Source organism: Sapajus apella, unplaced genomic scaffold (genome assembly GCF_009761245.1).
Source record: "Sapajus apella isolate SASKATOON/1434 unplaced genomic scaffold, GSC_monkey_1.0 scaffold2, whole genome shotgun sequence".
NCBI lineage: Eukaryota > Metazoa > Chordata > Mammalia > Primates > Cebidae > Sapajus > Sapajus apella.
The window spans coordinates 3,203,364-3,228,696 of record NW_022436942.1 but is presented as its reverse complement, the minus strand read 5'-3'; the positions used below and the strand labels follow the sequence as shown (position 1 = coordinate 3,228,696).

Here is a 25,333-nt window from a genome sequence, read left to right as displayed (position 1 = left end):
GAGCGGCGGCTGAAACCCGACCGCCTGGCCGAGGGGGGCGCCCCCGCGCCGCTCCTCTCGCGCGCTCAGCCGCGGCCCGGAGAAGGGGCGGAGTCGCCCGGCCGCCCGGCCCGGCCCGGCCCCCAGCCCGGCCCCCAGCCCAGAGGCACCGGCCGCGGGAGCGAGCGGGCCGCGGACTCCTCTGCCCGCGCTCGCCCAGCGCCCCGCTCAGCGTCCGCAGCGCAGCTCCTCGCTTAGCCTCGCCGAGCCTCGCCCGCTCGCTCCCGCCGCGGCGGTGGCTCTGGGGGCGGCTACCGCGGCGTCCTTGCCGCTGGCCGAGCGCTCGCGCACCGCGGCACCCTCGCCAGGGCGTCCACACTCACCTAGCGCGGGGCGGGAGGTGCGCGGAAAGGGCGCGCCGGGGAGCCGTGGCCTCCTGCCCGTGCTGGGCGCGCGGCGCCGGGAGCGCCGGGGTGTGCTGCTTGCAGACCGGCGCTGGGCGGCCGCGGAGCTCCGGGTGCCGCCGCGTCCCCAGCGCCCCTGCCGGCCCCGCCGGGCGGCCTGCGGGGGCGGCGCAGTTGCGAAACTGAGTAAGTATTAACTTTACTCCGCGGCGGAGGCGGCGATCCGGGCTGCGCTGGGGACCCCGCCCGCCCCGCCTGCAGCCTCGGGGCTGCCCTCCGCCCCATCGCCCCTCTCTTAGCACCTTGGGTCCCGCGTCCGTTCCGCCCCCACCCTGCCCGCGGCGGGCTCCTGCTCCCTCTGCGTTCACCTTTCTCTGGTGTGTCACCCTTTGCGCCTCTCCCCGCGGCACACATGCAGCCGACTGAAAAGTACAAGCTTGGTCGTTGCTTTTCTGCTTCCTCTCAGTGTCCTTGGCAAGGGAGTTTAGAGGCCACTTTTGTTGCGAAGGGAATTTTATGTCTGGCTTTTTAAATGTTTGTTCCCTCCGGATGGAAATCGGATGCTCGCTTGCCGGGTGGCGGTTTGGTGAATGCTTATTTTCTCCTCTGAAAAAAAGATTGGTTTATATGTTTTAAAATTTCATTTGAACTGTTAACCATCTGCGTTCTTATTCCCCCTTGTTGTCAGTCCCTTTGGGGAGGGAAGTCAACAAGAGAGGACGCTCAGAGTAATTCTGTCTTGCAAACTAGAAACTTTGAGAGGGTAAATTGCACAAACCCTGAAGATTCAACTTGAAAGGATGCGAGCTTTGAATGTGGGTCCTGGTGCAGCACTGGGTTATAAAATATGAGTACCTGGGTTCGGAAACCAGTGTTGCGTTATTTTAGCATCATAGAGCCGCCTGGTGTTGCTAAACCACTACTTTCCCAGCATCAAATAGCATCTTGGGCAGTGCAACGTAGGATATATAATTGCGGGTCAGTATTGCTCTTGATCTTTAGGGATTTAGAAGCGAAATAAATGCAAAGCACGTTTCATAGCTAACTTAACCTGTCAGATTAGTCCTGTCTGGTTAGCATTAAAGCGTTGCATTAAAAATCCTCTAGCCCTGTGACAGCAGGGGCGAACATTTATGGATTTTCTAGTAGATTGTGGCTCAGCAATTCATTAGATCTGCTTTGTTCCCAGGAAGCATTTTTGAATATGGATAAATCTCTGCTTTTCTCTCCATTAGATTAACCACTCGTTCTGGTAGGGGGCCCCAGGTAGTTTTTATTTTCTCATTTGCCTTTCATCTTGGAGTTGCCAGGAGTTACGATCATGTTATGAAGGAACAGAAAATGAAAAGGTTTCTTAATGGGTTTTCGACATCCCATCCTTTGCCTGAGTGAGGCAGTAGTGAATGCCAGCCAGCTCTGCAGGGAGAAGTGCAGGGTGGACGCAAGAATCAGAACGCAGGAGACAGCACTATCATTCAAGGAAGTTGTTTGTGTGAGTTTTACCTTTTAGCGGGCATACCAGTGGTACTTTCAATTTTATTTATCTCCATGAAGAAGTCTCCCAAAACCATAAAATTACACATGACCATCCTCCGCTTGAAGAAGACTGAACATAGTTTGATGATGATTCTATTGAAGGATCAAATGCCACAAAATATAATTTGTAATATATATGATAAAACCTTTCAAAAATCTTTCCCTTCCTTATTTTTTCCTCAAGAGTCTCCGGGTGGTACTTTCTGTAATGGACACAATTGGCAGTTATGCATTGAGTTCTTTCTAGGTGTCTTAATCAAACCTTATTTCTGGACTTTAGTAGCTTAGGGGTGCATTAGATGGCCCTGAGAGGGAGCAAATTATGGGGCTGTGCAGGTAGGGAAGGCATTTCACTTTGCAAAAGTGTCAGTGTTCTTCAGGAAAGAGCAGTTACAAAGAACAGAGAGTATTTTAAGTTGTTTATAGGATGCGTGCTTCCTGAATTTGGCATTTGGTTCAGATATTTGGGAATTACAGATTTGAAATTCTGCATAGTTGTATAATTTGTTTTGCCTTCTATTTATTTATTTTTTAAGGTTGCAACCTTTTAATCTGAATCTTCAGTGCTTGGCTCTTGTAGCCTTCTATAGTGGTGACTTATGTCAGTTATTGACCTCGCTGTCTTGTGTTTTGAGAAATGATCAGTTCTTGAGGGTTTCTGACTCATTAATTGATCTGTTTTATATTGATGTATATAATGACTTGGAAATAAAAATATTGTTTGCTGCGGGATATTGTTGCCTTTTTCTTATGGTTAATTCCTGGCATGACTGCTCGTTTATTGTAAAACATTAAGATCTTAGATCTCTTGCTAGTGTTCCAAACATTACAAAACTCTTTGCAGGTAAAAGTGGAGTGGGTAGGGAGTTGGATAGAAGAACATGCATCATAAATTAAAGATTTTGATTAAAAAAATAATGTAATGCCTGTTTACTCTTCTTTGATGCTAACTTGCGCCAACCCTAAATGGGCTTAAAAATTCAAAGTGAAAAGTTTCCAAGTATTCTCTATAGTGGAAAGAATGTTTACCCCCACTGCCAGCCAGCCTTCGGTTGCACTTGTGACTTTGTCACTCCCAAGATGAGTGAGCTTGGCCATGACACATTAGTCTCTGCGATCTACAGTTTGATTTCTGGAAAATATGGATACTACCACTAAAAGGGATGCTGTGGTGAGTAGAACATCCAGTATGTATTAAATGTGCTTGGACAGCTCAGCCAATAAATGGCAACATGTCAGACTCCTTCAGAATTGAGCTCTTGATCACTCAGACTTTCAAAATGTTCCTCCTCCATTTTTCATCTCATCCACCCAAGAAGTAGCCCACACCACTCTTTCTTCTATTCTCTTAGCCCTAGCAAACCAGTTCATCACAAAGTCCTGCTGTCCATTTTTATTGCAAAATCTCTTTCAAACTGGTCTGATTTTCAGTCCCCACTATTCCACTGTTCCAATGCAAGCCACTGTACTGTATTATCTTTCCTTGGGGCAGTGCCTCCTGCACATACTCGGTACCTCTTCCAGTCTGTTTTCCTACCAGCAGCCTGAAAAAGAAATAAAAAAAAAGTCATTTGCTGTTTTAAAGTTTTCAAGGCTCTCAGGAAACACATTTAATTACTTTTGGGATAAGATACGAAATCCTCGACATTACTTCAGGGTCCTGCATGACTTTGTCCCTACCTCCACCTGCATCTCTTGCTGTCATCTTGGCCAGTTCTCCAGCAGGCTAGCCTCAGGTCTGTGGCTCATGCTGTTGGTCTCCTTATTTTAGGATCATCTCTTGAGTAACTTCCCATCCTTGGGTGCTAGCTCAAATATCCTTTCTCATAAAGGTCATCTCTGACAAGGCCACTCTTATATGAATTAGAGGTCCTTTATTTTCTCCCTCATAGCACAATTATTTTTTCCTTCTTAATATTTACAATCATATATTATTTAATCACTTAGGGTCCTTTTCTTGCCCTTGAGGTTAATATGAAGTTAATAATACCTGATTTATTCACCAGTGCTTGGTATATGTAGTAAGTGCTCAATAAATATGCTGATATAATGAGTAAGATCGTAATATCAGTTTGTATCTATTTTTTGAGATGGGGTCTCACTGTGTTGCCCAGATTGGTCTTAAACGCCTGGCCCCAAGTGATCCTCCTGCCTCAGCCTCCTGAGTAACGGGGACTACAGGCATGTGCCACCCTGCCCAGTTTCTGTATTTGTATCTTGATTGCTTTCTTTATCACTGTGAAATTTGCTTTTCATGATAGAAAAGCCAGACCCACACTTCTGTATTCCTTCTTTGCTGGTTATATGTGTAATATTAAATTGTCTTCGCAAATATCAGGTAAAAATGCATTTAGGCTCTGTGAAGGAGTCATAGTAATAAATTGAGACACCTTTTAATTAGTGTTACCCTTGTGACTTTCTGTTGTACATAATCCTTTTTCTAAGTACATCATTAAAATAATTATCTTTCTTACCAGCACAGGATTACTGAAAAGGAAAAAAAAAACCTTACTGTGCCTCACTATTTTACACAGTGTCACATGATAATACGTTAGTCAGCTGCTGTCGGTTACTGGTGCCAGACATCAAAGGAAGGTTGGGAGCCGGGGGAGGCGGGAGTGTGGGGGATGGAGGCAGCAAAGCACATTACCAGGTGTGTACCTATGCACCAATCCTGCATGATCTGCACCTGTACCCCAGAACCAGAACCTTAAGTACAATAAAGAAAAAAAAAAGAAAAACGAGAGTTAGAGTTCTTTTTTTTTTTTTTTTTTTTTTTTTAAGATGGGGTTTCACCATGATGACCAGGCTGGTCTTGAACTCGGGACCTCAGGTGATCCACCCACCTCAGCCTTCCAAAGTGCTAGGATTACAGGCGTGAGCCACCGCGCCCAGCCAAGAGTTAGAGTTCTAAGGATGCTCAGTGCTGGTCCGCTGTTGATATGACTGGCATGGTAACTAGACATCATTGGACCATCCACTTAAGAGAGAGGAGAAGGTTTTTTAAAAAAGTGGGAGCCACCTAGAAGCCTGGAAGTTCTTTTCTTCTCTCTCACTAAAGCATTCCTTATTTTAGCCAAAAAGTCTCATGACCTTCCAAGGCCAAGGAAGGCTTACAGCTTTGAGTATTTTTGTCATGTGGTTGCTCTTTATGAAATACTGGCTTGATGTCCTCTAACTCTGAAGTACTTAGGTCTGTTAGTGATGTTTGTAATCTCTATTTCTTACATAATTCTGTGTTTTTCTCTTGATTTTTTTTTTAAAGACTTTAGTATTCCTTAAGAATTATTCCCTCATGCCTTTAGAATGTGGTTCTGGTTCTTTCATAGTTTTGTACCTTGTAGAGCACTGAGTGTGCAGGAGCACTTTGGAGCTGATTTGAGTCCTTCAGAATGTACTCCTCTACTCCACCTCGGGGGTTCCCAAACTGTGACACCTTTGAGTGGTCTTGACCTTGAGCTTTCCCAAGCCTGGGTGCTCTTGGGTTGGGAGAGCAAGGAGGAGGAAAGCAGCATTTTTGAGTCCCTGTTAGGTGCTCTCATAGATGAGGAGTGAGTAGTTTACCTGGTCAGAATTGGAAAAGTGAATCTTTCTTTCCATACATTTGCTTCATTCAAAAAAACTGTCCCTTTTGTTCCCACATTTCCACACCCCTGATTTTCTAGTCAGGAAGGTATGAGAAGAGAGAGATGCCCCTGCTAGCCAGACTCTTACCCTGATGCTTATTTAGACCCGATTTAAAAAAATGTTGGGAGCAAGGGCTGAGAGGGACACACCATGTGATTTGCCTTGTGCAGGGCCTCTGTGCCCGCAGGACATTCACATCAAGAGTAGCCGCCACTGTGGAGGAGAGGAAAGTTATGGTTGGGAGTCATTGTTACTTTTTTTTCCATCATGTATATATGTCCACTGGTTATTTGGGTGACCTTGAACAAGTTCCCTGGAACTTTTTTAATACCAATAATATTTATTTTACATCCTTCCTATGGGATTTAGAAGGCTATTCTTAGCAATTTTTTTTTATCACATTCAGCTGTATCAAAATATTATAGTGAACTGTAGGGCTGTCAAAATTAATTTTTTTTTTTTTTTTTTTGAGATAGCGTCTCACTCTGTTGCCCAAGCTGGAGTGTGGTGGCGTGATCTCGTCTCACTGCAGCCTCCGCCTCCCAGGTTCATGTGATTCTCCTGTGTCAGCCTCCCAAGTAGTTGGGACTACAGGCATGTGCCACCATGCCCAGCTAATTTTTTGTATTTTTAGTAGAGATGGGGTTTCCCTGTGTTAGCCAGGATGGTCTCGATCTCCCGAACTCTTGATCTGCCTGCTTTAGCCTCCCAAAGTACTGGGATTACAGGAGTGAGCCACCACTCCCTGCAAAAAATATTTTCTTATTCATTAGCATATGTTTTACTCTTTGTTTTGGAAAGAAATCAGATGTAAATGCAGATTACAACAGGAGGAGAGTTGTGATAATTTGCCACCAGGTTTTATTTATGTGGGTAATATATTTTGTCACTGTTATATTTTGTCACTGTTGTTAGCTATCATTGGCTTGTGAGTGCTAAATCATGTTTATCCTTCTAGTAATTTTACTACTTGAAAATAAGACTAAATTACTCTTCCAGATACACGTACTGTACATATGTTTAAAAGAAATTAGCATTCTCTTAATGGATAGATATCGGGCAGAAAGTAAGATTTTGCCCTTATTTTTGCTTAAAATATTTGAATGGATTTATAATCTATAAAACTCTACTGTAGAAATACCATTGAGAAGTAGATTAGGGATATTTTGTAATGTTGAAGGTAAAATTTGGCCATTTCTACAGGAAGTTCTAATACCTGATACATTGTCAGAAAATCTTATAGTTTATTTGTGCTGTATTTTTCTTTTCTTTTTTTTTTTTTAGTGTATAATGACTTCCTTCCCTTTTATTTCTTTTTAAAAACAGCTTTATTGAGATATCATTGACACACAATAAACTGCACATACCTAACCGTACAACTTTATGAGATTTGATCTATGTATACACATGAAATCATTCCCACAATGAAGGGAATGAACTTACCCATCACCCTCCCAAATTTCTTTTATTTCTTTTCTTTGTTTTTTCTTTTTTCTTTTTTTTTTTTTTGAGACAGGGTCTTGCTCTGTTGGCCAGGCTGGAGTGCAGTGGCATGTTCTGGGCTCACTGTAACGTCTGCAGCCCAGGTTCAGGCAATTCTGCCTCTGTTTCCGGAGTAGCCAGGACTACAGGCTTGTGCCACCATGCCAGACTAATTTTTGTATTTTTAGTAGAGACTCGGTTTCGCCATGTTGGCCAGGCTAATTTCCTGACCTCAAATGATCTGCCCACCTTGGCCTTCCAAAGCACTGGGGTTACAGGCCTGAGCCACCATGCCCTGCCCCAAATTTTTTCATTCTCCTTGGTAACTTCTGTTCCTTCCATTCTCCCCTTTCCTCTAAACCACTGGTCTACTTTCTGTTACCATAGAGTAGTTCAGATTTTCTAGAATTTTAGATTAATGGAGTCATGCAGTATGTACTTTTGTTGTTGTTGTTGTTGAGGCTTCTTAAACTCACAATAATTATTTAGAGATTCATTCATGTTGATGTATGTAGTAGTAGTTTATTCCTTTTCATTGCTGAGTAGTTTTCCATAGTGTGAGTATACAGCAACTCATTAATCTGCCTATTAATGAACACCAAGATTGTTGATAATTTTTGGCTATTACAAATAAAGCTGTTATGAATACTTGCATACAAATATTGTATGGACGTATGCTTTCATTTATCTTGGGTAAGTACGCAGGATTCAAAATGGCTGAATCATATGGTTAGGTGTATGCTTAGCTTTTTAAGAAACTGCCAAACTGTTTTCCCAAATGATTGTACCATTTTACATTCTTAACCAATAGCAGATAAACATGCTGCTTTCTTTGCATCCTTGTCAACACTTGCCATAGTTGGTTTTTATTAGTCATTTGTGGTATTTTGTTTTAGATTTTTAAAATTTTTATTAATTTTAAAGACAGAGTCTTACTCTGTTGCCCAGGATGGAGTATAGTGTTACAGTCCATAGCTCCCAATTACCTAGGACTACAGGCATGTGCCACCATGCCCAGCTGGTTTTAAAAATATTTTGTAGAGATGAGGTCTTGCTATGTTGGCCAGGCTGGTCTTGAACTCTTGGCCTCAGGCAATCCTCCCACCTCAGCCTCCTAGTGGTTGGATCTCAGGCATGAGCCATATGTTCAGCCATCATTGTGGTTTTAATTTGCATTTCCCTAACAACTAGTGATGTTAAGTATCTTTTTATGTGTTTTTTGTGCTATCTTTGTATCTTTGGTGAAGTGTCCGTTCAAATCTTTTGCTGGTGTTTTTATTGGGTTGTTTTCTTATTGTTAATTTTTGAGAATTCTTATATATTTTGAATACAAATATTTCATAAAATACATGATTTGCAAAGGATTTCTCCCAGTTTGGGTCTTGTCTTTTTATTTTCTTAACAGTGACTTTTCAAAAGCAGAAGGTTTTAATTTTGATGATGTTTAACTTATAAATTTGTTTTTTATAGATTGTGCTTTTGGGATAGTATTTAAGAAATCTTTGCCTAGCCCAAGGTCATAAAGATTTTCTCCTATGTTTTCTTCTACAAGTTTTATGTAGTTTTAGGTTTTAGATTTAGATCTGTTATGCATTTTGTATTTCTTATATGGTGTGAGTTATGGGTAGAAGATAATTGCCTGCATATGTAAATTCAGTTGTTCCAACACTGTTGAAAAGATTGTTCTTTCTCCACTGAATTGCTTTTGCACCGTTGTCAAAAATCAGTTGTCTGTTAAATCCTTTTTTATTGTATCAATTGATATATACATCATATCATACAGTATTGATATTGTATCACAGCTGGATAACCAACTAAATGAAAAGCAGCTGTCTCCAAGAAAGTACTTGATAATGTGTTTTTGTCATGTTTAATCACATGTCTAGTTTCCTTTCAATAGCCTTCCTGGAAGGCTTTTCTACTCACACATTCCTTCTCCCTCTTTTCCTTTTTCTTTTTGTTATATGCTCTCTGTTATAATAATAATGTCTGGTGATGAGGGCACATACATACCTTGCCCCTTTTAACTAATCTCAAATACACTTTTTGTTATCTTTTCTATTGATAATTATATTAGTTTTCTTTTGTTGAAAATCTCTCAACCTAGATCATTCGCTTCATTTTAATTTTTCTAGTCTTGATTATGTGTTTCTTCCCCTGTTGTATTCTGCTGGGTAACAGCATGATTTGGAAAGAATGCCCACTTAAGTTAAAGCTTGACTACACAGGTATAGCCTTGGAGAAGTTGTGAGCCTTACCAAGCCTCAAGTTTCTAATATCTAAATGGGGCCACTGATTCTTCCCTGTGGGTTGTTTTAAAATAAAGATGTTTATGTATGTCCACATGTGGAAACAAATGGATATGAAGTACCTCAGTAGAGAGTTCGTGCCTTCCCCTTACCCGATTCCGTGAGGCCTGAATAATCGTTCTGTTTGAACTGGGAGGCAGGACAGGCCTCAGTGCTCTCTGGGGAGGACAGGCACTGACCCTCTGCAGTCTGTCCAGGCAAGTGGTTCTGAAGAGAACTGGAGTTAGAGACAACCCCGTCTGTTTAAGTCATGCAAGGGTGGGAGAAGAGATCCTCACTGTGCACACCAAGGAGCCGGCTGTCTTCAGGGCCCTTCGCTATCAGTAATTCATTCTCTCTCTTGAATTCAGTTTCGCTTTTCCTTGACTTCTTGCCCTGGGCCTGGAAACAATGTGTTCCAAGTCCATTGATCCTGCTGCTGCTTCTAGCTGCCTCCTTTCTCAGGCAGCTTCTTACAGTGGTTGTGTTTATTGCTTCTGTTACTTCACCTGCCAACTCATTCCCTAGCCAGGTACCATTTTTTTTTTTTTTTTTTTTTTTTTTTAGAAACATTTCATGCCACAGGCATCCATATCTTAACTGCCTAAACCAGTGGAAACTTTTCAGCCCTCATATAACTGAAGTTGTTTGCAGCATGTTCACACTGTTGGGCTATCCCGTCCATCCTGAAACATTGCTTCCTTGGCATCACTCTTTCTCTGTTCATTCAAAGCTGAACTGCACGCCTTTCCATGAATGAGGATATAGCAGGAGTAAAACACACAAAGCTCCTGTTTGCACGGAGAGCATATGCTACTGGGGGAGACATATAATAAATGAACAAATATTTTCACTTTATGTTATGAGAAATGCTTTAGAGAAAAAAAGGTGGGGGGATTGAAACTGCTATGGGTGATAGTGGAGGTGTTATTTGATATTGGATGGATAGGAAGCCCTTGCTAATGTGAACACATTTGAGCAGAGAACTTAATGAAGGAGCCAGCTCTCTAGCTGCCTGGAGGAACAATGCTCCAGATAGAGGATACAGTGCAGAGACCCTGGAGCTGGTGCTCACAGGTGTGTCCACATCCCAGTGGCCAGGCGGGTAAGGCTGGAGGGAGCAAAGGGCTGGAGATGAGGCCAAGGAGGTAGTGGGGGTCCCTATACCCCTGGCTTTATTGGCTAGATCTTTATTACAAAGATCTTGGTTTTGACTCTGAGTGAGAAGACAGTTGAGGGTCTTGAATAGCGGAATGAATAAACTCGAGTAATCTCACCCATCACCCACGTTCATTGTTTTTACTCCAACCTTTACGATGCTGAATGTCCAAGTCTATGCTCCTGCAGTGCTCTGTGCCCTGAGTTACGGGCCCCTGCGCACTGAACCATGTGTCAGTTTCTCAGGATTAGTGCATCACCTAACTTCCTCCTTGATTTCCTGCAGCCTGGGTAGAAAGCAGGAGCACAGACTCAGGAGCTGGCTCCCATGGTAAAAACCCAACCCCCTACGTGCTGACTGTAGGATGATGGATTAATTCTATAACTTCTGTGTGCCTTATTGGTAAAATAGAGGTAGTAATGATACCTGTCTTACAGTGTCATGAGGATTAGATGAGTTAATATTTGTGAAGAACAGAGCATGGCAGGTAGTATTATAAAAGTGTTTGCTAAATAGAATTGGTAAAATTGAAAAGGTGCACTCTGCTGCCATATTGAAAGTGTTTGCCAAGGGGAAATAAGGATAGGAGTAGAAAGACCAGTTAGGGGATAGGAGATAATTGCAACAATCCATGCAACGGATGGCTTAGATGAGGTGCTGATTGTGGAGGTGAGAAGCGAAGAGAAGGGTCACATCCTGCATATATTTTGGAGAGGTGGCTTGATAATTGGATCTGCTTTTCTTTTCATCTTGGATCTTTCCAAGTTTTCTTTGCTGCCTTGTCCTCTCCCTCTTGAACAGGGGTTCTCCAATGGGGCGGTGCCATTCCAGAATATGTAGGGGCATTTTTTGGTTGGCACAGAGACTGGAGATATGGGTATTTCTGGCATTTAGTGGCCAGTCGCAGGGCCAGGGGTCCTCAGCATCCTACCTGGTGAAGACTTCTTCCTCGTAATGTGCCAGTGGCATCCTGGATGAGAAATGCTGCTTTAGACCTTTATTTCCCCTGACCTCCCACTCACTTCCTGTCCCTGTACCCCTCTACCCTTGCCCACCTGCCTCCTCAAGATTTTTTAACCCACCATCCCCGTGTGGGCAGCAGAGAGCCCACGAGCTTCCTAATATTTTTTTCTCAAACGTTCATGTGTTTTTACACCCTTTGTCTTTCGTTCCTCCCCCTGGCCCCCCCCCCCCTTTTTTTTGGTGAGAGGTTGCAGAATTTTTCATCAAATTCTGAAGGGAGTTCACATGCTAAGAATGTAAGAATTTCTGTTATGAGTGATCTCACCCATCACCCACTTTCATTGTTTTTACTCCAACCTTTATGGTGCTGCATGTCCAGGCCTGTGCTCCTGCAGTGCTCTGTGCCCTGAGTTCCAGGCCCCTGCCCACTGAACTATGTGTTGGGATCAGTGCATCACCTAACTTCCTCCTTGATTTCCTGCCAGCTGTTGTGGGACCATCATCCATCTTACTCCTAATATTGCCTTTTCTGTGCCATCTTGCTTTGATTAATTCATCTGGTTCTTCTGATTTTACCTCCAGGACAGCTGAGGAAATTTTCTCTGTTTTCCATCATTCACTGCCCTGATTTATCATCTCTCATTTAGACTTTCCTCTTAACTGGTTTCCTGGCCTGAAATCCATCCTCCGTTTGGACACAGAAATCTCACTATGTCACTGACCTGCCAAAAGCCCAACTCTCAGTGCCCGTAGGATTGAGTTCAGACACTGTAATGGTACACAAGATCTCTGACATCTGGCTCTGGTCCCACACCCTGGGCTGGCCACGTGGCTGTCCTGCCTTACTGCTTGTCTGCCCTCCCATCCCTTGAACGTTCTCAGGGGCTGGGCACCAGATGCCAGCAGGACTACATTAATAAGACTTCCCATGGATTGATGCTGAAACATCTGAACATGCTATTTGATGACATGAAGAAATGGTTCATCCTCTTTTTTGCCTGCCAGAATACTCGATAGCACTAAAACCAGCCTGGCTGTCGCTTTCACCTGTGGAAGGAGTTCACTCCCTTAGGAAATGATCATGCCTTCCTTCTATACCGTATGCATACATAGTTCTTATTCCTTTGCTGTAATTTTAGAGTCTAAAATTACCTCTACCTCAAACAGGTAAGCTTCTGAGAGGCTCTCCTTAAGCACATTTATTCATGAGTTTCAAGTGACTAAGAGTTCTTTAAGCTTGTAGTCCTCGATGCAGTTCAAGGAATGCAAGTTGGTTCTTTGAAGCTCTGTAACTGGTTATGTCCTTGCTGCTGGATGTTTTAGGGGTATCTTTTTCTAAAATAGAACAACTTTGTCTGCATTAAAAATCTCTTGAAGTACATGGCTTCTTAATGATTTTTGTGGTGCCCTGGGGAGCCTCTCAGTAGCTCTTGATATCCAGGTTCACCCCTTACCTCTTGAATTGTGGGAGCCTTGATTGTGCACAGCCTTTCTGTTGTAGAACAATTTTCTGGCCTCCTGAACTAACATTGGGCCAAGTTCCCCCCGTTGGCACTGATCATCCTGTTGCACATTCAGAATGGAGAAACTTCTGATGATCTCTCTTCTGTGTTCTGGTTAGTCATTAACGCTGTATTTTATCCTTTGCCCTTCAGGGATCTTCCCAGTTTTCATTCCATATGCAAAAAAAAAAGAAAGAAAAATATTTTTTCACCACTCTCAGCTGTTTCCAATGGGCTTTCTTTTTGTTTCTGTTATAGTGTGTCTCTTTTTATTAGCACTTAAAAAATGTACTGTGCTTTTGCACTGGCAGATACAATGGCATTAGTAATGTTTGTAAAACACTTCAAAATGTATTGTAAATACAGCAGGCACATTCATCCACAGACTAAGAAACATAAAAGTAACCACCCAGGGGGAGTTTTCAGAGTTTGGCTCTGGAACTGATATTTGCTCCCATCTGAGCATTTGTGATTTTAGTCACAAGAGTGAGGAGTCCAGATTGGTTTAGCGTTGCCTTCTCTGCTAGACTTTGGGTCTCCTGGAAAGCAGGATCCATGTTTAGTTATCCACTGACTGCAAGCTCTTTGATGGCAAGCACTTGTCTGATTCTCATTGGATGCTTGGACCCAGCACATCTGGTTGTTGAGTGAATTTATATCCTCAAGTAGGACCATCCCAAACTGCCTATGGACATTAGGTATGAACACTAAGTGAAGAATTTGGAATATAACTGACTTAGTCATTCATAGTATTACATGGATGACTTAGGTGATACCAAAATCTAGATTAATAGGAATGGAAGTTTTACTTGGCTTCTGAAAACACTTGAACAAATAGTAAGTACCTGACCATGTTCAGGAGACTGACATAAGATTACAAGGGAGAATGAAATGGTCTATTATTTAGGGAAATTTATATCAACCATTGAGGATACAGTAAGTACATAAATATAAGCTATAATATGTAATATTATAAATATGTAAAGCAGAGTAAGAGAAGAGAGTGGCTAAAACTAAAAGAGTAAGGGTATTTACTTCAACAATATTTATAATAATAAACATTAGAAACGTTTAAATGGTTGGTATCAGGGCACTGGTTAAGTAAATTATGGTACTGACTCCAGATGGGCTGTTATATAGCCATTATAAGTATTTAGAAAGAATTTACAGTACTTTGGGTAAATGCTTTACTTTTCATAAGGTGAAATGACAGAATACAAAATTATGCATATAATGTGATAACAATTTTTATTTTTTAAAACAGTAATATCAAAGTAAAAAAAAAAGCACCAGAATGAAGACATAACAAAATATTAACATTATTTTTTGACTTCAAGTATGTCTGTGCATACATGCATATGCACATGCATAAATATACAGTTCATTGAATTTTCATACATTGAACAAATCTATGCACCAAGTGCACAGATCAAGAATACAGTGTTATCAGCATCTCCATAGGCCCTATGTTCCTCACTTCTAATGGCATCTCATAGTTTTGACTGTTTTGTGTTCCTCGTGTAAATGAAATCATAGAGCATGTACTCTTTGGTGTCTTGGTTTCTGGCACCCAAGGTTATATGATTCATTCATATTGTGTGTAACTGTAGATTGTTCATTCTTTTTATTTTTTTTATGGATTACTTTTTTTTTTTTTTTTTTTGAGACAGGATCTCACCCTATTGCCCAGACTGGAGTGCTTGGCAAGATCATAGCTCACTGCAGCCTTGAACTCCTGGGTTTAAGTGATCCTCCCTCCTCAGTCTCCCCAGAATAAGCAAATATTCTATAATCATAAAAATATAGCTTTTTTTTTTTTTTTTTTTTTTTTCAAGCAAAGTCTCGTTTATTTTTTTGCATTCTTCAGTAGGTTCAGTTGGCCAGTTTGGCTAGACCGTGGGACATAGGAGGGGAAATTGAAAAGATAAATTGGGACTATACTGAAACAGATATGCATGCTGTGTGAACTGAAGGTCAGGATAACCAGGTTCTGTTTGTCACTTAGTGGTCATGGGACTGTGGACACATGATTTAATCTCTTTGATTCTCAGTTTGCTCATCATTCATTGGCCAGCTAGGTGCAATGGTATCTTTCTTAAAAACTGACCATGAGGGTTAACTTGAGATACTGAGTTTGTGAGACAGACTGCCAGGCAGTGGGGTCCTTCATTTAAAAATTAGAGAGGGAGACTGCTATGGTCTGGATATTTGTGTCTCCCTAAAGTCCATATGTTGACATCCTAACCTCCAAGATGATGGCATTTGGAGGTGGGGCCTTTGGAAGGTGATTAGGTCATGGAGGTGGAGCTTTCATGAGTGGGATTAGTGCCCTTATAAAAGAGAACCAGCAATTCCTTTCCACCATATGAGGACACAGTGAGAAGGTGCCATCTATGAACCAAAAAGTGGGCCCTCGCCAGACATCTGATCTGCTGGTGCCATAATCATGGGACTTTCCAGTCTCCAGAACTGTGAGAAATACAACTTTCTGTTATTGATAAGCTACCCAGTTTATAGTATTTTGTTAGAGCAGCCCAGATGGAGTAAGACAACCCTTGCCGAGCTGCCATTAATTTCTCTGTGAAGTGAGGGATGAGGGAAGGGTGTTATCTGGAAGTGAAAACATGGCTTTGAGGTTGGAGTTTGAGCAAAACAGAGAAGCTTGGGGCAAGCAGTGGCTAAGTTCTGAGCAAGCTCGGTGGTCCAGGGAGAAAGGAGTGATGCTCAGCAGTGTTGGGGCCCCCACTGAGGTTGGAGCGTAAATGTAAATGGAGTGTATTTTTTTCCCTAGAAGATTTATTTATTATTGTTTTATTTTGGCTAATATTAAACTAATTTTTCCTGATCATGCAAGTGGAAGAGGTGAAAGAAAGACGATGGAGGGAGGAGGAAAGCTCAGCCAACACGTGAGAAGTACTATGGCTAATCTGCAGAGAGAATGGAGATTCCGTTTAAAGGAAGCCTCTGATTTTAAATGTGAGCAATGTAGAGATCCACAGTGAATTGGAACATGTCTTTCCAAAGGTATTTATCCTACAAGGGATGGCTAGGTTTTTTGTTTAGTCCAAGAGAGTCTACAAAGCAGAAAGGGACTTTTACTAAAATACTTTTTTTAGCCACAGCGCTGTATTGGCAGACACTGAGCAGTACTCTAAGCCCAAGTTAGTTCTAAAGCAATCCCAATGTTTCCTAGTAGAGAATCTGAAAAACTGAAATCTTAATTTTCCTCAATACAGCTTTAACTATTTTGGAGTTTTCAAATTGAACAGGGCTTGATGGGCCAGCTTGGAAAACTGTACATTGATGGTAGTATTGTTTCTATGGGAATATTGCTCAGGTAGGTGGAAACTGTTGGGGCTGCACTCTGAGTTTGTTTGCCTCTTCCAGTCATGTTGACGGGTGGGCACTCAACCCTGAACGCAGCGTGTGTAGGTTAACTATTGGTAGATAATTCATGTTGGTAGATTGGGTGGTACCTTTATTCGTCATTGATTCATTCATTCAGTATCTGTTGAGTGCTTGCAAACTGGCTCTGCAAAAACAGTAAGAACCAATCTTATCTTTTAGACACTTTATTAGAGGAGGGGCCTTTAAACAAATAATTTGTGAAGTGTGATAATGGATCAATAGAGATGTGGGTTCCTAGGGTGGGATTGGAAGTGAGTGCTTCTGGAAAGATCTTCCTAGGTCCACCTGAGGAAATTGGGGAATGTTAATGAGGAAAGTTCATTTTTGAGCTAAGACTTGAGGATGAAAGGCATTTTCTGGGAGGACACTCCATACAAATAGGACAAGTCCAAAGGCACAGAGTGTAAGGGAGAATGTGGTCTGCCAGAGAACAAATAGTCTTGATATCATTAAAGTTAGATGTGCACAGTGGGCTGGGGGAGTGGCTGGAGCTGAGGTTAGGAATAATTACCTACCCCACCAGGGTAAAAGATGTCACGCTGTCCTAGAGTTTGCTTAGCTTTCAGTTGGTAGCAAGCTTGGTTGTGAGATGCAGTTTTTCCTGTCTTTGTCCTGAATTAAGATTTCAACATATTCAGATTTTATATTAGAGAATGTTGGGATTGCTTTAGAATAACCTGGGTTCAGCATACTGCTCAGTGCCTTCCAGTGGTATTAAGATTGACATGTTTCTATTCACTCTACAAACATTTATGGAGTGTATTAAGTCAAAGGAACGATGCTTATGGTGGTTGGCGTTACAAAGATGAGAAATGGCCTCTGCCTTTTAAAAAGCTTGCAATCTAGCAAAGCGAAAGTTGAACTTCAGAAGACTTATTTTAGAAATAGAGATAAATGCAAAGGAAAGAGGAAGGAGAAACAGTGAAAGCTATTTAGAAGGTAGTACATACTGATCAAGGACCAAAGGACCAGAATAATGGCATACCTGAGGACAGTGGCACAGAGGGGGATGAGAGGTGATGGAGTGTTCTGGGGAGAGGCCACCACAGCCAGAAAACCATGGTGGTGGCTGGCTCTGGAGCATAGATGTGCAGAGTACCTTTGGGAGGCAGCACATTATCTAGGGTCACTCGGCATGGGATGGGAGTAGACAGAAATGGGGCCCATAATGTGACTGGGACCAGGTGTAGAGGGTCTTAGATGCTGCACCAAAGAAGGACCTTATTCCAAGCCAGTAGGTTTTTATGAACAGGTCTTCTGGTCTCTTCACCTCACCCAGGATGCCACTGAGGCAGGAGAATAAGATCTGGAGGCAGGGAACCGAAGGCTGTTTCATGCTGACTTCCTAGAACTAAATTGAAAGGAAAACCCTAACTTTTTCCACTTCAGTAACAAAAGGACCATAGGCTACTCCCTTTGACCTTTTCTGTCTAGAGGATGGGAAACTGGCTCTCCACAGCAAATCATACTGAGTGCAGGTGGAGTTTTCGTTTGCCACTTTGTAACTTCAGTCCAGCCTCTGAATGGTTGCTGTCCTCAACCAATCAGACTGATTGCCAGCAGAGTCTTGGTTTGCACAGAAATATAACTTTGTAACTTCACCCTAGCCTCTGATTGGTTGCTTTTTGCTCTGAGTGTGACATTTGTAACTTCAGCTCCTGGTTGGCTGCTTTCTGCAACCAATCAGACTGATTGTGGACTACCACTTCAGTTACATGAGGTAAGCATGAAGTGGCCAATGGGAAACTTCTAGTAGGTATTTGGACCCAAGAAAATTCTGCATCTGGGCCCTTGAGCTGCTGCCTGGGTCCACTCCCCCACTGTGGAGTGTACTTTTGTTTTCAATAAATCCCTGCCTTGGTCTTTTGGTGCTTTATCCTTTCTTTGCTTTGCTGGGTGTTTTGTCCAGTTCTTTGTTCAAAATGCCAAGAACCTGGACAACTTGCAGTCAGGACCCTCTACCGGTGACACAGCTGTCTCCAGCCTCTCGTCCTCCCTCTGCTGCATGAAGAACAAGCCCAGTGTGTAACTCCCAGAGCCTAACACCACATGCCTGGGACTCTCATGGTTTTGCACAGATTGCCAAGAAAAGTTGTGAATTTGGCCTACAATTTCATGATGCTTTCCTAGTCCACAGTTTATCCCCTCATTGTTGATTCCCCTCACCTTAGATTTTTACAGAGCACTATTTAGTTTTCAACCACTTTTGTGTCCATTATCTAATTTGATTCTTAACAGTCATTAGAAATAATCAGGTCTGGCAATTTTATAGGTAGGAAAATGAATCCCGCAAAGCCTAAGCGAATAGCTGCAGATGAGATTAACAACACTGTCATTATGACTCTGTTTGTTTCAGGCTTCTTTCCATTAAGTCATTACACCACAGCCTTCCACCTGACTGATGTCTGACTTATTACCAGTGAATGCACACCAGCCGTGTCGTTATGGCATCACTGAGAAGTTTGCATGGATTCATCCTTGGGCTGTGACTTAAGTATTTTGAAATGGGTGAGATTATGGGCTATATCCATGACCATTACACAGAGAGAAACTTACTGGCATATATGGCAGCCTGCCCATAATTGTCTTATTCATTTTTCCTCAATTTAAGGGACAACCTAACTTCTTGGCAAGTCTCTTTCATTTACATGATTATTTTTATTTTTCTGGAAATAACCCAAATCATTGCATTTCTTGTTCTTGACCTCATGTATTTAACAGGAAAATTGTTTTCCATCTTTCAAATATTTAGCAAGCTAACGAAGTTAAGTGTGTACTAATTTAGTGAATTTAGTTGGCAATATGAAATTTGCAAGGCAAAAAAAATTGAGAATCTTGCTTTATAAGTATACTTTGATTTTGCCAGTAGTTACCAAGTTGGCCTTTTAAAAATTATTATTGAGAACATTAAGGTTGTGAGGCAGCTACAGTAAGGGCAAAGATACTAGTTTTTATAATTAAGGACCACTGACACCAAACAGTCTGTGGAATTCCATAGTGACAGGTGATATCGACACTGAGAGACGCTTGGGAGGTCATTGTACCATCTTCAGAAGAGCAGTCACTGAAGAGTGGAAGTGGAAAGTCATAGTTAGTGGTAAAATGGGGCATAGAACTTGTGACACTCCTCTGTTCTAATCCTCAGTGGCTCTCTGTTGCTGAGAGGGTCACTCCTTGGCCTGGCCCTTCTACCCACTTGCTTATCTGTGCTGAGGGAATACACTTTGATGGCATTTTATTAATGACAGTGGGTTCAGGCCTGTCATGGAAACAAAGATGGAGCTCTTCTAACACAATTTTTTAGAGTACAATATACTCTAGCTGAATATGTAGAAGCTTCTGAGATTCTGATACAGAAAGCCGATCTGGAACACTTAGGTGTTCCAGATCAGGTCAAATCAAGTTATTTTTAAGTTCCTAAATAACTAGGACTGGGCCTAGATATAACACCCTTATATATTCTGGAAGTTAGACTGGCCAACTGCGCCTAAGAAGAGCACCTGCAGTGGCAGTCACAAACCTCCACGTTCCCTCATTCCTATCTTTATTAATTCTTGACATTATGTTAATTACATATGGGCTACATATAATTATGTTAATAAAGGTATTGCTTATCTCATTTCCAGTCCAGAGTGTTTTAGATTTTAGACTAGAAGCATGTGTGTGTGTACCTTATAAGCAACAAAATAGTTTTTGCCAAACTAGGTCCTTAGAGGCAGGAACTGTTTCTTATTATAACTCTTTGGGACTCAGGGCTTTATTCAGCATGGGCGGCACTCATTAAATATACACTAGTAAATGGACTGTATTCAAATGTGTACATGTAGGTTAATACTTTTTTTAAAATTAGGGAATGATGGGATCAGATCATGATAGGCTGGTCATTCTGGTGGCATCATTTATGAGGCACCTATTTCCCTGTCTTCAACCCAGGATTACTGAAAATCAGGAGACCAGAAGGTAGCACAGTAATAAAAATGAGAGCATGGAAACCTTGATGAAAGGATTTTATTACGGTGACAGGGAAGAGAGGATGTTTCTTGTCTGCTATTGGAAGTTAGAATAGGTAGGATTTAATAGTTAATAGGGTACCCGATCTGGGGAGAGAAAGATTTCACAGTACCTTATGCTAGTTAAGTATAGCACATTTGAGGGAGTAGAAAAAGAAAAGGTAGTATGTTCAGTTCTAGATGGATAGTACCTAGAAGTCAGTAAGAAACAAAGATAATTAGAAACTCAAAAGGAAGCTTGGGCTGGAAATAGCAATATAGCCCAATCATTTTTCCAGTCACTCATTCAACATGATCAGTCCTAAGACAGACTAGACAAAATGTTGATAGTTGAAGACCAATTAGTAGATAAGCTTGTCCTGCAGCAGGTAGTATAAAGAGAGAATCAAGCAGCAGGGAGCTCTGGCAGCTGGCTCCAGGCAAGAAGAGAAGCCAAGAGAGAGAAAATGAGATTAGTGCCCTCCCTAGAAACAAAGGAGAAAAGAGTCTCAAGAACAGAGTTGGTCAGCAGTATTAAAGCTGAGATGGAAATCATGTAGATAAAAGCTTGACTTTTGGCAGTGAGGAAATCATGAGGATCTTCTAAAGAACAGTGAGGTTAGCAATGAATTGAGGATTGTTGAAGAATTGGAGACTTTTTATTTAAAAAAAAAAAAAAACTAATTTATAATCTGTATTTGAGTATCTGTGATGTGTGAGGTCCCAAGCACTTTACATGTATTAACTCACTTAAATCTTAAAATAACTTGATTTTTTTTATTCCCCATTTTACTTCTGCAAGAACTGAGACAGAATAATTTGCCCAAACTCACATAGGTAGGAAGAGCTGGGGCAGAGCTAGGATTTGAGGCCAAAGGCAGCTCCCCGACTATTGGTTTTAACTACCATTCCATGCTGATGCTTCACTGTAGAGGAGAGAGGTTGAGTATCCATGTTCCTCTTGGTATTGTATAGGTGATGCGGAGGAAGAGACAATCCCTACCCTTGAGCAATTTTTACAAGTGCATTAGAGGAGCTGAATCAGCAGCACAGGAAGTGTTTCAGTTGCTGGGGGGGTGAAGGATGTAGCAGGTAGGGAAGGCAGCTGCTAGCTTTTACTGTTGGGAGAGGAAGGGAGGCCTCAGGAAGGGTTTCTCAGAAAAGGTGACCCTTAAATAGAGGTTCATAGTGACAACATTCAGAGTGATATGAAAATTTAGGCATGAGAAGCTAGCTCCCATCCTTAAGGGCTACTTTTTTGTGCTTTCATCAGGTTTTCTAAGTACCACCCTCCATGGTTAAAAACCAATTTAAGCAAATATACCATGTTTTTAAAAGTCTCCAGTGGGTTTAGCTTAACAGGGTACCTAACCCACAGGTGGGCCATTATACTGGAATACTCGTAATTTAATTGTATATTTGCTTTAGAGTTGGGAAATAAGACTCTTTCCATAATCTATTCTAAGATAAAAACCATATATACAACGAAATGGTCATTATCTTTGGTTTTAAAAAGGGATTAAAGAGTAAATGCAGTAACTGTTATCTTTTCTGCATGGGGCAGGGAAGACCCTTCCTCCGTCATCATTTCTGTGCCTTCACCAAACACTGGACATCCAGAAACTGCGTCTTCCAAACACAGAGTTTGATTTTCTTCAAGGATTGCAATTTTTGGGGATGATTTCCATTCTTTAAAAGAATCAAAACATTGTGTTGGCCAAATAAAACACTTACAGAAGCTGGATTTGTGCTTTACGGTTGTATCGGTATCCTCCTGTTAGCTGGTGCAAGTAGGGTTGGGGTAGTACTGAGTTCTGAGTCCTGTGAGACGGAATTTCAGTGAGCTATGAGCAGGTGAAGCCAAAAAAGGGATGTAGATACCAGAAAGGCTGTTGAGAGAGTCTCATTGCAACCTCAAAAGCATGCAGTTTATATAGCATTTTCACTTAGCCCCTCCACCCTCAACAATCTCTATATGGCAGTCTTCCCTCAACCCACAACTAAGGGCCTTGATCCTCTGTCTGGCCTGCATTCCACCAGACCTCGGAGGTTGCGAGGTTGGGGGTTCTGATGTTCCTCATAGACAAAAAATGAATCTCCTGGTTGGCCACTCCAGGATTCCCTAACTTGGAACATTCAGGGGCTCCTGCCATACAGGGTTATTCTCATGGTATGCTGAAGTTACTGCTATCAGATGCATTTACCATGCACGGATAAATTGTATGGTCACCCTACATAATGTTAATATGATTTCTAGTTGCTGGTCCCCTTTTCACAGAGGTGGAATGAGGCAGGTATGCTGAATGCCCTTGCTGTTTCCTATAAAATTAATCACTGAAGCAAAGGCTAAACCTCAGAATGACTCTTAGCCTTCCCTGAATGATCTTTACTATTGCTGTCAGGGCTTTAACTTGTCAGCACCATCAAAAGCATGATTGATTATTTCCATATTACAGCTTTCAAAGCCATCCATCCTGTTAACTTTAACCTACTCTTATGTCTATATCAAATTTAATTTGTGGTCTATGAGGGAGGCATAGCAATCCTTATTTCAAGGATGTGTTTTTTCATAATCGTCCTTAAATGATACTGAAGTAAAGATAATATAACACGAATTTTTTAAAAGCACTTTTTCAGGCAAACATTTTTGGGATATGAAATTGAATGTACTGGGTACTACTTTGCAGGTGGATCCATTTTATTTTTTAAAAGCTTAAAATAACTTATATGCTGAATGATACAGTGTTCCACATTTTTTCCAACTTAGAATAAAATATAGAAGACTTTTTTTTTTTTTTTTTTTTTTTTTTTAAAGATGGGGTTTCACTGTGTTGGTCAGGCTGGTCTTGAACTCCTGACCTCAGGTAATCTGCACGCCTTAGCCTCCAAAGTGCTTGGATTACAGGCATGAGCCACCACGCCTGGCCTTATAGAAGACATTTTAATCAAGTTTGTGAATGAAAAAGTTTGAAGTAAATAATATTTTTAAATGAGATTGAGAATTCTTTAATAGCTTAAAACAATGACTGAAACATAAGATGTAAGTTGAATAGGTCAGAACATTAATTTTAGCATTTAGATTAAAATAGTAGTTATGCAGTTATGCAAGTACAGGAATAAGGAAACAACGTAGTTCATATGAAAAAGATATAATGGTTTTAGTTGAACACAAGCTCAGTATAATAATGGCTGTTTAGAATGTCAGTGTATTTACATTTCTAATGGGATGTGAAACTAGATACTCTGAATTACTCCTCCACTAAAAATGAATACAAATAAAAATGCTGGATAAATTATATAAAATATATCTCTAAATGGCAAGAAAACATGAAAATAAAAGACCAAATATTGGCCTGAAAGTGAAAGCAAGAAATCAGAGTGATAAGAGAGTACTTGCTTAGTCCAATTGAGCTTGGATTTTTTTGGTCACTTGCTGGTCTAGAGACGAGACAAAGCCCAGAGCCTGCTTTGGGGAAAACAGTTTAGTAGACAATGTCTCCACATAGAGCTGGGACCTCTAAAGACTACTTTCAAAGTGTATTGTAGAACTAGAAATATAACTTTTCCCTTGTCCACCTCCCAATCTGCAGCAAATCTCAGAAAAAATACCTAGTATTTTATAACCAATAATCATCAGCATTCATGGAAGTTTGCACTTCTAATTTAGATCTATGGGTGGTCCAAAGAAATGACAAAGAAGATCTGAAAAAAACTAAATAGTGCTTGAGAAATTAAACATATAATTGGAATTTAAAAATCAGCAAATAGGTTTAATGGCAAATTAGACATAGCCAGAGAAAGAATTAATCAACTGGAAGACAGTTTTGAGCTTTTGGACTGTGACCCGCAGAAAGAAATTCACTTATTGACACATGTGTATGTATATGATACATGTGTATGATTTAAGCCAAAGTGTCTAGGAGCTGATCTTATTAGTTCTCTACTAAAGGTAGTGTTCTCTACTATTTTGCTTTTCTTGTTTATTCTTTTTTACTAAAAATGTTGGAACCAACTCAGGAAATTTGTTAAACTATAGTGGGTCATGACCATAGTTTTGAAGAAAACTGATTTTATTAAAATTGAAAATGCATGTACCCTACAACCCAGCACATGTCTACCATAGTTCAGAGCACTTTGTGTGGCACCAAAAAAAGAAAAAATTAAGAAAATGGAGGGGAAAAAAACATGGATTATAGAAAGCATAAGCCGTGGTTTATCTGTATAGTGGATTACTGTAGGGTGGGAGTGATATTAAAAACAATGAGCAATCAGTGTGTAGACACCATGCAGTTAGTATGGCTGCTGCCCATAAACAGCGAGCCTCAGCTCATACCTATGCGTGCCAGGGAGTAACAGCCCTTTCTACACCTTTGAAAATGAATGAACTATCAGTTCATGCATCAACAACAGAAAAACAAGTTCTAAAAGATTTTATGTAGTATGATTCCATTCATATGAACTTCAGAAATTTGGACAAAACTTATCAATATAAGTATGTATGTATGTATTTATTTCTGGAGACAGGGTCTGGCCCTGTCACCAAGGCAAGAGTACAGTCACATAATTATAGCTCACTGCACTCTTTAACTCTTAGACTTGAGCAATCCCCCTGCCTCAGCCTCCTTAGTAGCTGGGACTACAGATATGTACCATTATGCCTAGCTTTTTTGTTGTTGTTCTTTTGTAGATATGCAATGTTGTTATGTTGCCCAGGCTGGTCTCAAACTCCTGGGTTCAAGCCATCCTCCTCCTTCAGCCCACCAAAGTGGTGGGATTACAGGTGTGAGCCACTGTGCCTGGACTAAACTATTTTTTAAAAGGCAGGGGTACACACAGAATTAAGAAGAGTTATTACCTCTTAGTGGAGGACAAGAGGGTGGATTAAGAAGGATCACAAAAGGAGCTTCAGAGGTGATAGTCATTTACCTTTTCTTAAAATTGTGGGTACATGAGCATTTCTTTTTAATTATTTATACCTTACTCATTTTATGGTTAC

At 41.2% G+C, this 25,333-nt stretch overlaps 1 protein-coding gene across 2 annotated transcripts in view; it reads left to right on the top strand.

Moving 5' to 3' along the window:
- The first annotated feature begins 478 nt into the window (after positions 1-478).
- RASSF8 (Ras association domain family member 8) overlaps positions 479-25,333 on the top strand; it is a 108,933-nt gene continuing 84,078 nt past the window's right edge. The window contains exon 1 of one of the 2 annotated variants that reach the window (XM_032287085.1): positions 479-569. The gene's annotated coding sequence lies outside the window, so the exon portion shown is untranslated. The remainder of the gene's footprint in view (positions 570-25,333) is intronic. The other variant, XM_032287076.1, reaches the window with a different exon arrangement.